This window comes from Halichoerus grypus, chromosome 10, assembly GCF_964656455.1.
Source record: "Halichoerus grypus chromosome 10, mHalGry1.hap1.1, whole genome shotgun sequence".
In the NCBI taxonomy this organism is placed as follows: domain Eukaryota; kingdom Metazoa; phylum Chordata; class Mammalia; order Carnivora; family Phocidae; genus Halichoerus; species Halichoerus grypus.
In genome coordinates, this window is record NC_135721.1 from 6,554,960 (window position 1) to 6,568,813 (window position 13,854).

Here is a 13,854-nt window from a genome sequence, read left to right on the forward strand (position 1 = left end):
GTAATTTTACTCATTATACTGGTTGTGTGACTGTCACTTATGGTAACATAGTCTCGAAAATAAATGCACACACATACACCCACACACACAAATTCACAGCTTTTTGTGAACTGACTTTCCTTCCACTGGGCCTCCAGCCTTTCGTGCCAGTCTCCTTGCTTTGGGAAACACTAAAAAATTAACAAGGGGCTTCCTGTTTTAAGATGACTGAAGGATGTTCTCACCTTCTTCTCCTCTTGAAAATCAACCAAAACCAACTGGGAAAATAAAAATTAGAAACACAAATTCCATCTTGGATAAAGTCAGGAGATTTCTGAAATCCCAAGCCCAAACCCTACTCTCCTCCCACAAAGAAACTGGCTTACCACCTGATCACATGATGGTGAGGCCCAACAGTCCACAAATCCTCTTCCCAGTCCTACCCTACTCCAGCACACACACCCCCTCACACACACCACACTCACACATACAAAACTATGCACACACAATACCACACCTCACACCACATACACTCACTCCATACACCCTCACACACACTCACACACACAAATATACCACAGGCTCACACACATAAACACATACCACACACACATACACCAAACACCTACACACAAACACACACACTCAACCTCCAATCAGCTTTTTTGTGTCCCACTCTTAAATATAAGAATTAAAGACTGCTAGGCATTTGAGGAAAAGTTTCAATAAATAAGAGAATAAAACTAACCAAGAGGAAAAAAAGAATTCAGAGAAAAATGAGTCAGTATTAATATGAGCTAATATTAATATCCTGAGAGAGATAAGAAAAGATATTGCATCCACAAAACAATAACATAAATTTATCTATTATTAAAAAGGTATCATCAGAGAACAAGAAAGATCTCATCTCTTGGAAATTAAAAATACATATCCAAAGAGATTTTTTTTAAGCCACTGAAAGGATTGAAGGATAAAGTCGAAGAAATCCCTCTGAAGTAAAATAGTTACAAATGCAAAAGAAGAAAGGTAAAAATGTTGATTATCTGAGAATTCCAACATCTGAGTAATAGAAATTCTACAGAGAAAAAAAGATGAGAAAGAAATGATCAGAGAAGCAATATAAGGAAATTTCTCAAACTAACCACACAAGTCCCCAGAATGAAAAGACTCATTAAGTACCCAGCACAATGCATGATGAGAAGACCCAGAACAAGACATATTACAATGAAAGTTCAGAGCATCAGGTAAAAAAGATCATAAAAACTTCTGGAGAGACAAAAGGGGCCAGATGCTAAGGATTCAGATGCCATATCAAAATGGCACAGACAAGTCTTTTAACTTTCATAATGGTATCTCTTGAAGCACAAGAGTTTTAAATTTTAATATAGGCCAATTTATTTTTTCTTTCATGCTTGTGCTTTTGGTGTCATATCTAAGAAACCATTGCTTAATCCAAGACCACAAAGATTTACTCTTATATTTTCTTAAAAGAGTTTCATAGTTTTAGCCCTTACATTTGGGTCTATGAGCCATTTTGAGTTAATTTTTTTTGTATGGTGTGAGGTAGGGGTCTACCTTCATTCTTTTCATGTGCATATCCACTTGTTCTGTCACTGTTTCAGACAGTAGAGCATGCAACTCTTGATCTTGGGGTCATGAGTTCAAGCCCCATGTTGAAAAAGAGCCTATTAAAAAACAAAAAGAAAGAATGAAAGAATACAATAGTTCACAGAATGGGAGAAAATACTTGCAAATAATGTGTCTGCTAGGGGACTTATACCCACGATATAAAAAGAACTCTTACAATTCATCACAGTAAAAAAAAATAATTCAATTTAAAAATGGGCAAATGATTCGAATAGACATTTCTCCAAAAAAGATATACAAATGGACAATAAGCACATGAAAAGATGTTCAACATCATTAGTCATTAAGGAAATGCAAATCAAAACCACTTCACACCCACTAGAATTTCTAAAATAAAAAAGACAGACAAATATTGGCAAGGACGTGGAGAAACTGAGACCTTCATACATTACTAGTGGGAATATAGAATGGTGCAGTCACTTTGGAAAACATTTCAGCAATTCCTCAGAAAGTTAAAAATAGAGTTACACTATGTTACACAATAGTACACTATGTTCCACTCCTAGGTATATATCCAAAAGAATTGAAAGCCTGTTCACACAAAAAGTTGTTCATGAATGTTCAAAATTATTTATAATAGGCCCAAAGTGGAAACAACACAAATGTCTATCAACTGATGAATACACAGAATTGTGCAGTGCAAAGCTCTCTTGTTTGAGTCAAGAAGACATGAGGAAACCGGGGGCAACTTCTCTGAGCTCTGATTGGCTTATCTGTAAATAGGAGGTAATGTATTATTATTCCAAGGGCTATGTATTATATACCTTGTTGGGTTAGTGTGTGTAAGATAATGACAGCCACATAAGAACCAATCAATAAATATCAGTTTCCTTCTTCTGACTTTTTTTTTAAGGTTTTATTTATTTATTTGTCAGAGAGAGAGCATGTACAAGCAGGGGGAGCGGCAGGCAGAGGGAGAAGTAGGCTCCATGCTGAGCAGGGAGCCCGACGTGGGGCTCAATCCTAGGACCCTGGGATCATGACCTGAATGGAAGGCAGACACTTAACCAACTGAGCCATCCAGGCGCCCCTCCTCCTTCTAACTTTCTGGCAGGGCACCTCAACATCTTTTCTTCCTTAACTCTCAAAGAACCTAAAACATCCTCCAAGGTATGTTTTTGCATTATTTCAAGCTCTTTCTTCTCACTTTGAGGGATGTTTGATCATCTGTCCAGATAAGTTATCTCTTCTACAATTATCTAGATCGCCTCCATTCCATCCTTCCCTCCCTTTCTGTATTGCAAATACACAGAAAGGAAGAGTAATAATGTAGCCAGTTCCTTGGTACCACCTACAAAAATCCCAATATTTTCCCATATTTACCTCAGATACATCTTTTTTAACAGTCATATGATAGAGTTGAAGCCCTTTATTCTGAAATTGAGATACATTATTCCCAGCCATGGTTTTAAGCCTTCGTGACACTTATACATAGGTGTCCTTGATATATGATATCATTTTGCAAATTTTTGAAGTTAGAGAAAATGTGTCAGGCTCTTAGCAGCATTCTGTGACTTGCTTTTTCCACCTGGCATTGTTCTTGAGATTTATCCCAAGCTGATTCATTTTAATTTCCATATAAAATTCCATTGTGTGAGTATTACAGCAACATACTTGCCGACGCTCCTGTGATGGACGTTTACGTTGTGTCCACGTTGTTACTGCGACCAACAATCTTGCGATGAACATTTTTGAACAGCTTTCCTTGTCGGTGTGCTCCAGAATTTCTCTGGAGTAGCATTTCTCAAACATTTTTGCCTCAGGACTCCTTTACAGTCTAGAAGTTTTTATATATATTAGAGCTACTGGTGTTTGTAATGTTAGAGATTAAAATTGAGAAAATTTAAAAATATTTATTAATTCATACATTTAAAAATAGCAATAATAGGGATGCTGGGTGGCCCAGTCTCTTAAGTGTCTGCCTTTGGCTCAGGTCATGATTGCAGGGTCCTGGGATCGAGTCCCACATCAGGCTCCCTGCTCAGCGGGGAGTCTGCTTCTCCCTCTCCCTCCAGCCCCCCCTGCTTGTGCTCTTTCTCTTTCTCTCTCTTTCTCTCTCAGACAAATAAATAAAATCTTTAAAAAAAATAGCAGTAATAAACCTGTTACATGTTGTTACATTAAAACTATGCATAGCTTTAAATTTACAAGATATTGTCAAATTGTTCTCCAAAATGACCAAATGCACACTTCCATCATAGTATGGAAAATTCCTGTTTCCTTAGATCTTCTCCAACCCTTGATCTGATCAGGCTTGTCAATTTCTGCCAATCTGATGATTAGGAAAGGTTATCTCATTATTGTTTTAATTTCCATTCCCAACAACAAGGTCCTTTATTAACTCTCCTCAAATTACCAAATTTGAGTATGCCAGGGTCCGGATGTAGGCTGCTTTGCAAAATTTTGTAATTCACTTTATAAAAATGTTTACAAAATTTGCTCAGAATATATCATTGTCAACATCATCATCATCATCATCAACACACCTAGAGATATGTTATAAACAGTGGTCACTGTTCCAGAATAGCCCACAACATCTGAGTTCCCCTATAATGTGGAGGATTAAGAGGTCTAAAGACTCTTACAGCATGATGTAGTAGGAGGAATGCTGCACTCAAGCTCTGAGGGCCGTCTCTAGACCCCAGTCCCTCCTCATCTGTGTTACCTCTCAGAGTCTCTATTTTCTCAGATATAAAATGGGGATAATAACACACACTTTGCCTACTTCATTGTGTTCTTGCAAGGATCAAATGAGACACATGAAAATCCATTAAAACTCTACTATGCAGCTACAAAAGAGAAATATGGAGAATATCCATAAACTGACATGGGGTGATTTCTAGGATGTAAGCAGAAAAAAAAAAAAAATCAAAAGGCCAAAGAGTATATTTGCTCTCTTTTGTGTATGGAAGATAGATAGATCCATCAGCTTATTTTTTTTTAAAGATTTTATTTATTTATTTGACAGAGAGAGACAGCGAGAGAGGGAACACAAGCAGGGGGAGTGGGAGAGGGAGAAGCAGGCTTCCCACGGAGCAAGGAGCCCGATGTGGGGCTCGATCCCAGGGCCCTGAGACCATGACCTGAGCCGAAGGCAGATGCTTAACAACTGAGCCACCCAGTCGTCCCCATCAGCTTATTCTTGTAAAAAAAAAAGGGGGGGGGGGAGAGCGAGAGAGACACAGGACAGATGAAGTAGAAATTAAGGAAATTAATTACCTATAGGGGTAGAAGGGGGTTGAATGGAAGGCATGAGAAAGGGAATGTCATATCTCTGAGTGCAACTTTTCCTATAGTATGGGCTTTTATAGCCACATTAATGTTTATATCGTTAAATTAAGTTAAAAGTCACTGAGATGGAAAAAATTCTACAGTGAAGTACAAACAGAAACAAATGCACTTAATTGTGTTTAAAATGGGGAACAAAACCACACTGAATGGGAGGGAAACTAACCCAAATAACTTTTGTTTAAAACAAAAAAAAATTTATGGAGATACAAATTAATACCATAAAATTCACCCCCCAAGAGCTGTTTGAACATAGTATTTTGACTATAAGGACAAAACTGATTGCAAACAAATCTTGAGCCCTATTTAGTAAGGTTTGTTTCAGCAGGGATGTTGATTAGTGATTCTGAAACAGCTTTCTGCATATTATAGGAATGAACAAATGAGCACCCATGTTGTTAATGCCGAGAAGGGACACAAACACGGGGCACCAAAGGCTGAGAAGAGCCTACGGTGCTGGGTTGAAATCGGAGGAGCATCATGAACTCATGGTCTTTAAATCCTCAGATAGAAATATGGTCCTATTTGTGAGTGTGTGCATGGTCTGTAGTTCTGTCTGCTGGATGGACCTATACACCCAAGAGCCGTGAACATATCCACTGCCCAGATGCCAATACTGTTTTCCACTAGAAAGAGCTGGAGCTTCTTGAAAAAAAATGGCTGATTACAAACCTGAGGCAAGGAGAGTACAAGATGAACCTGAGACACTTTATTAGTCTATCAATTGATTAAAATAAAGAAGGGGCGCCTGGCTGGCTCAGTCTGAGGAGCGTGCGACTCTTGATTTGGGGGGTCGTGAGTTCGAGCTCCACATTGGATATAGAAATGACTTAAACAAACAAACTAAAAAAAAAAGAGCGAGGCATAAAGATGAGACATAAAGATGTGTCCAAAATATGACAGAGACATGTTGAAAGGACATAGGAACCAGGTTGGAGGAGCTCCCACTCACCAAGAGTTGAGAAATGTTGAGCATCAAGATCAATGATGATGATTAATGGATTATAACCCATTGAGTAAAAAAGAAGCTATTAGTCCACACTGATTCAATAGCATAGAGGAAATGAGGGAAAGGTTTCCTAATATAACTAATACAGTTAGAGAGAATGGTAGTCTTTGAAAATTACCATTGTGCAACCATCATACAAATAATCAATTTGGTAAGACTCGTTAATGAAACTAGTTGTGGATTCCCACCACAAATTTGAGAGACCCTCCAGAGAACACTTACCACGAGCTGGGCAATTTATGCTTCATCATCTCAGCTCAGTGAGGTGGCCCAGTTGTGTTTATCCCCATTTTACAGATTAGGAAGCTGAAATTTACCGGAGACAGGACTGAAATCCAGCGAGAGCTGTCCCTGCTCCCCCAGGGCCTGCAAACTCCTGCTGGGCCTGGCAGGGAACCGGAGGTGGCTCCAGCCACAGGGCAACCTGGTCTTTGAGCTCCGGTGGGAAGAGATGGGAGGGTGAGGGTCCAATCTGTGGGGAGGACACAGGGTGGTTCGGAGGCCCCATCGGAACAATAGAAGTCAGGGTGACAACTGTTTGGACCTGTTTAGTTGTCCCCGTGCCACACCCCATTCCTCTAATTCAGGCTCAACTCTCTTGCTTTGCCTTACCTCTAGGAAACAAACTGAGGGTTGCTAGAGAGGAGGTGGGTGGGGGGATGGGGTAGCCAGGTGAAGGGCATTAAGGAGGACACGTGATTTAATGAGCATGGGGTGTTACATGCAGCTGATGAATCACTGAACTCTACATCTGAAACTAATGATGTACTATATGTTGGCTAATTGAATTTAAATTAAAAAAATAAATAATAAAATAAAAACTAAAAGCAGAGTTAGGGAAGATGTGGCCTGAATTAACCAGATATTCATCTCATCTTTCTATTCATCAAGGCCCATGTAAACATGGACTTGAACTACCCCGTCAGCAGAAATCTTGTGTATCTTTTTTCCGGAAATGGGCCACGAAGCCCAGGGTTGTCTTGTATTATCTGTTTACATCAGGCCTCTATGTACACCAGCCTCAGATTCAGCTGTTCATGTTATCTCTGCATAGGTTTTATAAATAGTTACAGAGAGACAGCACAGGAAGAGGAGAAAATTTCCATCACGCCACTTCAACAGTTAAATGTAAACATCAAAAATGTACCACACTTTTTATAATCCTGTTTGGAGAATGCTTATTATTGTTTTTTTTTCTGTACATTATAAAAATAGAAGGGATGCAGGGCCTCTGTCTCTCTTCGGATAGTCCCAATTTATCTGTTTCCTGCTTTAGATTGTAAATTCTTTGCCATTATTTGAGAGCACATGATGGTCAATGGAGTTTGTTGAATAAATAAAGATCTGATGCTATCAATTTTTCAATCAACAGATCACCAATTTTAGCAGCTCTGGAAAAAATAAGGAGACGAACTCTTAGAGAAGTACAGCAAATGGATTTTGTAGCAATAAATAGTCAAGATGACCAGCTGACTTTTGGCTAATTTGGTTATTTTTGTTAAAATGTCATTTTTCCCCTGGTTTTCAAATCATCTTTCTTTTATTTATTGCTTTTCATGCTGCTTTATTTATCTGGATTTTTAAAGTACATTTTTTAAAGTTTATTTGTTTAAGTAATCTCTACACCCAACATCTGGCTCAAACTCACAACCCTGAGATCAAGAGTTGCAAGCTTGGGGCGCCTGGGTGGCTCAGTTGGTTAAGCGTCTGCCTTTGGCTCAGGTCATGATCCAGGGGTCCTGGGATCAAGCCTCGAATCGGACTCCCTGCTCAGTGGGAAGTCTACTTCTCCCTCTCCTTCTGCCCTCCCACCACCACCCCCCGGGCTCATGCTCATTTTCTCTCTCTCTCAAATAAATAAAATCTTAAAAAAAAAAAACAAGTTGCAGGCTCTTCTGACTGAGCCAGCCAGGTGCCCCACCTGGATTTAAAGTGGCATTTTTAGTTTGAGATTGTTTATTGAAATGGTATTATAAGTAATTGAATATCAAAAAAATATATTAGGTTCTGTTTATAACATGCTTCTTGTTCTTTTTTTTAAAAGATTTTATTTATTTATTTGACAGAGACAGAGATAGCGAGAACAGGAACACAAGCAGGGGAGTGGGAGAGGGAGAAGCAGGCTTCCTGCTGAGCAGGGAGCCCGATGTGGGGCTCGATCCCAGGACGCTGGGATCACGACCTGACCCGAAGGCAGACCCTTAATGACTGAGCCACCCAGGCGCCCCATGCTTCTTGTTCTTAATGGGTAGTTTCATGTTTTTCTGTTAGAATAAAAATTAAAGGAGTATCACCTCCTATAGCAAAACAATTCATCACAGTAATTAACAGAAAAGGGTGGAGCAAACATAGGGTGATCATACCCTTGGAGTTCAATGTCACTGAGAAGTACTATGTATCCCTTTGATGCCATAGAGTGCCAATATGTCTGAAATACACACTTGGTGTTGCAGGAAGAAGTTTAGACAAATATATAAAGGCTTGGGCTTCTATAATTTAAAATATATTTGATATAAACTCTCCCTGTCCCAACTCCTCTCGAATTCTGATATTTTGTCAGGTGCTAAGGAGAATTTAAACCAAATTAGATGTGTTTTCACTCTTTTCCCTAAGCTTGGAACATACAAGCTTCATGTTAACTAATCTCTATAATAGTCTCTTTATAACAAATTATTGCTTTTATTTACTATCACTTTATTACTAGAGAAGGAATTGTTTATTTAATCAAAAGGTAAGTTAGAGACCCAAAAAGCATCTTTAAAAGGAAAAATTTAGAAACATTTTCTGAAGATCTGGTATATACCGGGTCTGTCTTTATAAAAATCATGTAAGGTAAGATTCCCATTTTACAGATGAGGAAAATTTGCAGTATGTTACAGTGAATAAACAACAGAATTGGTACTAAACCCAAATCATTCTGCGTTTCACACAACACCGCCCTTCATAACTTTTTCCACTCCCTTCCTCTCCAAGTGCTTTCCCAGATGGTAAACCGTTGCAGAGAGGGCCTCCCCGACTGCCTGGAGGCCCAGAGAAGAACACTAGATGACGTTGTGCATCAGTGTTTTTTAGAAGCAGAGTGTGGGAACTCTACATGACCTTTTATTCCCCCTCCCTGCCCCGCCAAATTCTCACAGGCTAGAGGTGACTGGCTTCAGGTCCTGGTTTGCTTTCTGATAACGCAGTGAGCTTAGTTGGGTGGATTCTGTCTGCAGGTGAGGCCAGCCATTGGTAAGGTAAATTCAATTCAGGGGGCTGATAGCATTCCACGTGCCCCAAATCTAGGCCATGTCTTCACCTCCTTCAGTCTGGGCTCTGTGTCTGTTTCTCAGCTGAATTCACATTCTGGGGTGGAAGAAAGCAATGATATGTATCTAGCCCCTCCTTCTCTCTAAAGCCCCAGCATGCGTGTGGAGTCTTGCTAGTTCCGTAAAATGCCTGCGACTGACAGCCTTTGACTCTAGAATATTCTCTCCCCCTGTCAGCTCAGTTGTCTTGAGCTCTTCCGTCTTGTGACAGTCCATGTCCCTTGTAATCTGGGCTCTGGGTTTGGGTCCCTGGGGGCTGTTTGTGTCACAAATGTCAGCTGTGAGATCTGAGGACCAGGATCTCGTTGTGTATCTCATCAATGCCTAGCATATTGAATGTGCTTGATAAACACAGTTTGGTGAATGAATATAAGGGTTCTATTTCATTCCCTTGGGCAAAAGAATAATTTTCTATTGGAGTGTAAGTTTGGGGAAATGGCCCGGCATTGGTAGTGAATCAGAATATGTTTGTTTCTGCTTCTCTTTCAGAACACAAACAAACAAGAGATGTGGTTTCTGAAGCCAAAGATCTTACAGTTTATTCATAGACATACAAAAAATGTTTGATAACGATTCAGGAGACTATATGACAAATCAATTGCACAAATAACAAATGCTATAGATAATCAAAAGAAGAGTAGTCTCCGTGATAAAGGGAGCTTTGAAATAAGTGGGCTTTGAGAGATGGCTGGGATTTAAAGAGAGAAAGTGAAACAGAGATGATATTTAAAGGAGCAGAAAGTGTGGTAGGAGAGTAAACATGACCTTTTTCAGAATACGGAGTATGGGGGAGCCTGGGTGGCTCAGTCAGTTGGGTGTCCGACTCTTGAGTTTGGCTCGGGTCATGATCTCAGAGTCCTGAGATCGAGCCCCTTGTGGGGCTCCACGTTCAGCACCGAGTCTGCTTGGGATTCTCTCTCTCTCTTTCCCTCTGCCCCTCCCCCTGCTCACATGCTCACACTCGCTCTCTCTCTCTCAAAAATAAATAAATACATAAATAAATAAAATTAAAAAAAAAAGAATACAGAGTATGCTAGGTTGTTTGGAGAAAATATTTTAATTAAGAAACAGTAAGAAATACGGTTGAAAAGGTAACAGAAGCCTAAACTATATAGAGCTTAAAAGCAGTTCTTAGGAGTTTGGACTTTGTTTTATAAGAAATAAGCAGGTATATTAGTTAGGATCACTGTATTAGTTAGGAAACTTAGGCTTAGTTGAACACAGTAAACTCAAACTACTTTAAAAGGGAAAAGGAATTTTTTAGAGAATTTGGGATATCTTGTGCATGGCACTCACCTTGTGGATAGTTGTTACAGGGAACTGAAGTTTCAGAATAATGTTCCTTTAAGATGGATGGGAAAATGAAGAGAAAAACAATCGCTATAAGAAGAAGCAAAAGAGGGGGATTAGAAGAATATCTATCAGATGACCCCGAGCTCAATAAAAGAAAAGTTGAGGTCATTCTAATTCAATAATGTTTTGCCCCACTCCTCCTCCCTCGGGGTCCATTGATCAATCCCAAAAGACGTGTTTAGGATGGAGAAAAGAACTGGATCTTCCTGGATGTTTTCTCTCTGCCCCTCTGCAACCAGAGGCTGAGAGAGAGTCCTATCGAAGGAAAACATTTCCATAGGAGGAGCTTTTTCCTTTCCCGCTCCCCTTGGTACTATCATCAGGCACAATACTTTCATCATGTCTCATTCTGTGCAAAACAGGACAAAGTCAGGTAATGTTAGTCCTTTAAAAAAAAAAAAAAGAACAGGGGAAAGAAAACAGTCATAATTTTAGAGTGCATTTTCCTTAATTGTGCATCTCGATCTTATTTTATTTTGAAAATTAATTTAAAGGCAAACTCCCATCGGCATGTTAATATTAGAATAACAGCTGTGAAAGCATGAATTGTTTAAAAAGCTGTGAGCCTGGGTCAGACAAGACCAACAGTACTTCATTTGTTCAAAGAAGATAAAAAAAACAAATTCAAAGGCACGTTGAGATCAGAGAGGAAAGCAGCCTGGGAAATGTGAATGAGCAAATTTTCTCATATCCTTTTAAAAAACAGTTACTAAGTTAGGCAATGCTTTAGGAAGACAAACTTAATGTCATATTAAACTGCAATTACTATTCCAATTTTATTTACATTATTCCAATTTTATTTTGAATCCTTTCATGTACAATTATAAACTTTACATTGTTATAAATAAGGTATACTTAATATGTTGTGTCCTTTTAAAAACTGTTTAGCTTTATAAACATGTCTGGGTGTTGACTTTAATGGGCACACTTGTCATTTGAATATCCCTTTAGCATTCTATCATGTTGACATAACCCCTGCCTGCTCGGGAGCTGGAGAGCGAGTTAGAGGAATTTAATAGTGTTACAAGGCTTTTCTCCAACTATAAATTGACTTGGTACATGTGGAAGAACGGCAAAATGGAACATTAAAAAGGGAGAGCAAGTAAAGTCCTTACGTGAAGGATTTTGTTAGGATTGTTTTCAGGAGTAAGGTCTTCTTAGTAACTTCTGCTTGTGAGTTTTTCTTTACCATGAAAAACATACTGGGTCGAGATTATAATTCATTTCAGAGTGCTGGAAGAACAGACTGAAGAGATCCGTGTACCAGTTATTGTCTTTTAGCTCCGCACTCACCTTAAATACTTTGCTTTGTGATCCCAGAACTGGGACTCTGCAAACTACATTTCCCTTTTGCCAGTGGCTCTGTGTTTGGTTCTGTCAACAGGAGTCCTCAGGGGAGTCTATGAGACTGGAGGGAGGAAGGGATTTGTTTCTTCCTACTTGTTTCCTGGGTGACTTCTGTCTACTGTGTGTAACTTCCTGTCTACTTCTGGTGTGACTTCTGTCTACTGAGTGACTTCCTGTCTACTTCCTGGGTGACTTCTGTCTACTGTGTGTAACTTCCTGTCTACTTCCTGGGTGACTTCCATCTACTGTGTGTGACTTCCTGTCTACTTCCTGGGTGACTTCTGTCTACTGTGTGTAACTTCCTGTCTACTTCTGGTGTGACTTCTGTCTACTGAGTGACTTCCTGTCTACTTCCTGGGTGACTTCTGTCTACTGTGTGTGACTTCTTGTCTACTTCCTGGGTGACTTCCATCTACTGTGTGTGACTTCCTGTCTACTTCCTGGGTGACTTCTGTCTACTGTGTGTAACTTCCTGTCTACTTCTGGTGTGACTTCTGTCTACTGAGTGACTTCCTGTCTACTTCCTGGGTGACTTCTGTCTACTGTGTGTGACTTCTTGTCTACTTCCTGGGTGACTTCCATCTACTGTGTGTGACTTCCTGTCTACTTCCTGGGTGACTTCTGTCTACTGTGTGTGACTTCTTGTCTACTTCCTGGGTGACTTCCATCTACTGTGTGTGACTTCCTATCTACTTCCTGGGTGACTTCTGTCTACTGTGTATGACTTCCTGTCTACTTCCTGGGTGACTTCCATCTACTGTGTGTGACTTCCTATGGGCTTGCTGTTCCTGTGACTGTTACCTCACAACACTTCTCACCCTTGGGACAGTTCCTTCCTAAAGAATTTAAATCCAGTTTGCAATCTTTCTCACACTTGCAGAACCAGCTCCATTGCCTCCCCTCACCCTCCATGCCAGCCTCAGTCTCCAGCACCAGCTGAGCAGCATTCCGCCTCAGAGGACTGGGTTTCCACTTGTCATTTCTTAGCTTTGTTTTTTTTTTTTTCTTTTTACTTCCCTTCTGTTGAAATGATAACATTTTAAAATATCTTTTCAGAAATGAACAGAGGCTGGAGGGAGGGGGGAATCAGGGAGGTGCTGGTCAAAGGGTACGTAGTTTCATTTTTTAAAAAATTGAGTCCAACTATTACATAAATCTCACTTTGTGTTATGGGCTGAATTGTGTCCCTCCAAAATTCATATGTTGAGGTCTTAACTCCCAGTACCTCAGAATGTGACCGTATTTGGAGATAGGGTCTTTAAAGAGGTAACTAGCTTAAATGAGGTTATTAGGATTGGCCCCAATCAATATGACGGGTATCCTTATAAGAAGAGGAAATTGGGACACAGACATGACGGAGGGAAGACCAATGAGGGAGAAGAGAGCCATCTACAAACCAAGGAGACAGGACTCTCAGAAGAAACTAATCCTCCTGACGTCTGGATCTCAGACTTCTAGCCTCCAGAATTGTGAGAAAATAATTTCTGTTGTTTCAGCTGCCCAGTCCGTGGTACTTTGTTATGGACACCCTAGCTAACTAATATACTGGGTAGTAATAGATGTATATTTTGATATATCGTTAAATTTGATTTAGATCCATCAAACTAGATGAACTTGAGCATCTTAAAATTATATTAAGTTTTGAAAATGAGTATGTACAACTTCTGTTTTGGGGTCCACAGAAGGAGAGAAACAGGAGTACACTGTAAATACCCCTATCCAGAAACAAGTGGGATGGTGTTGGAGAAAAGGTCTTCACAGCGCTATGGTCCTTGGTTTGGGCCAGAAAATTCCCTAGGCATCCATTTGCTGAGCTTCTCCTCCCTGGTAGTGGAGGAGTGTCTTGATTGAGTTTTGGCCACTGGAAAGATTTGCTTTTTCTGGTTTACTTAAGCACCACGTCTGAGAGGAGCACTCTAAAGT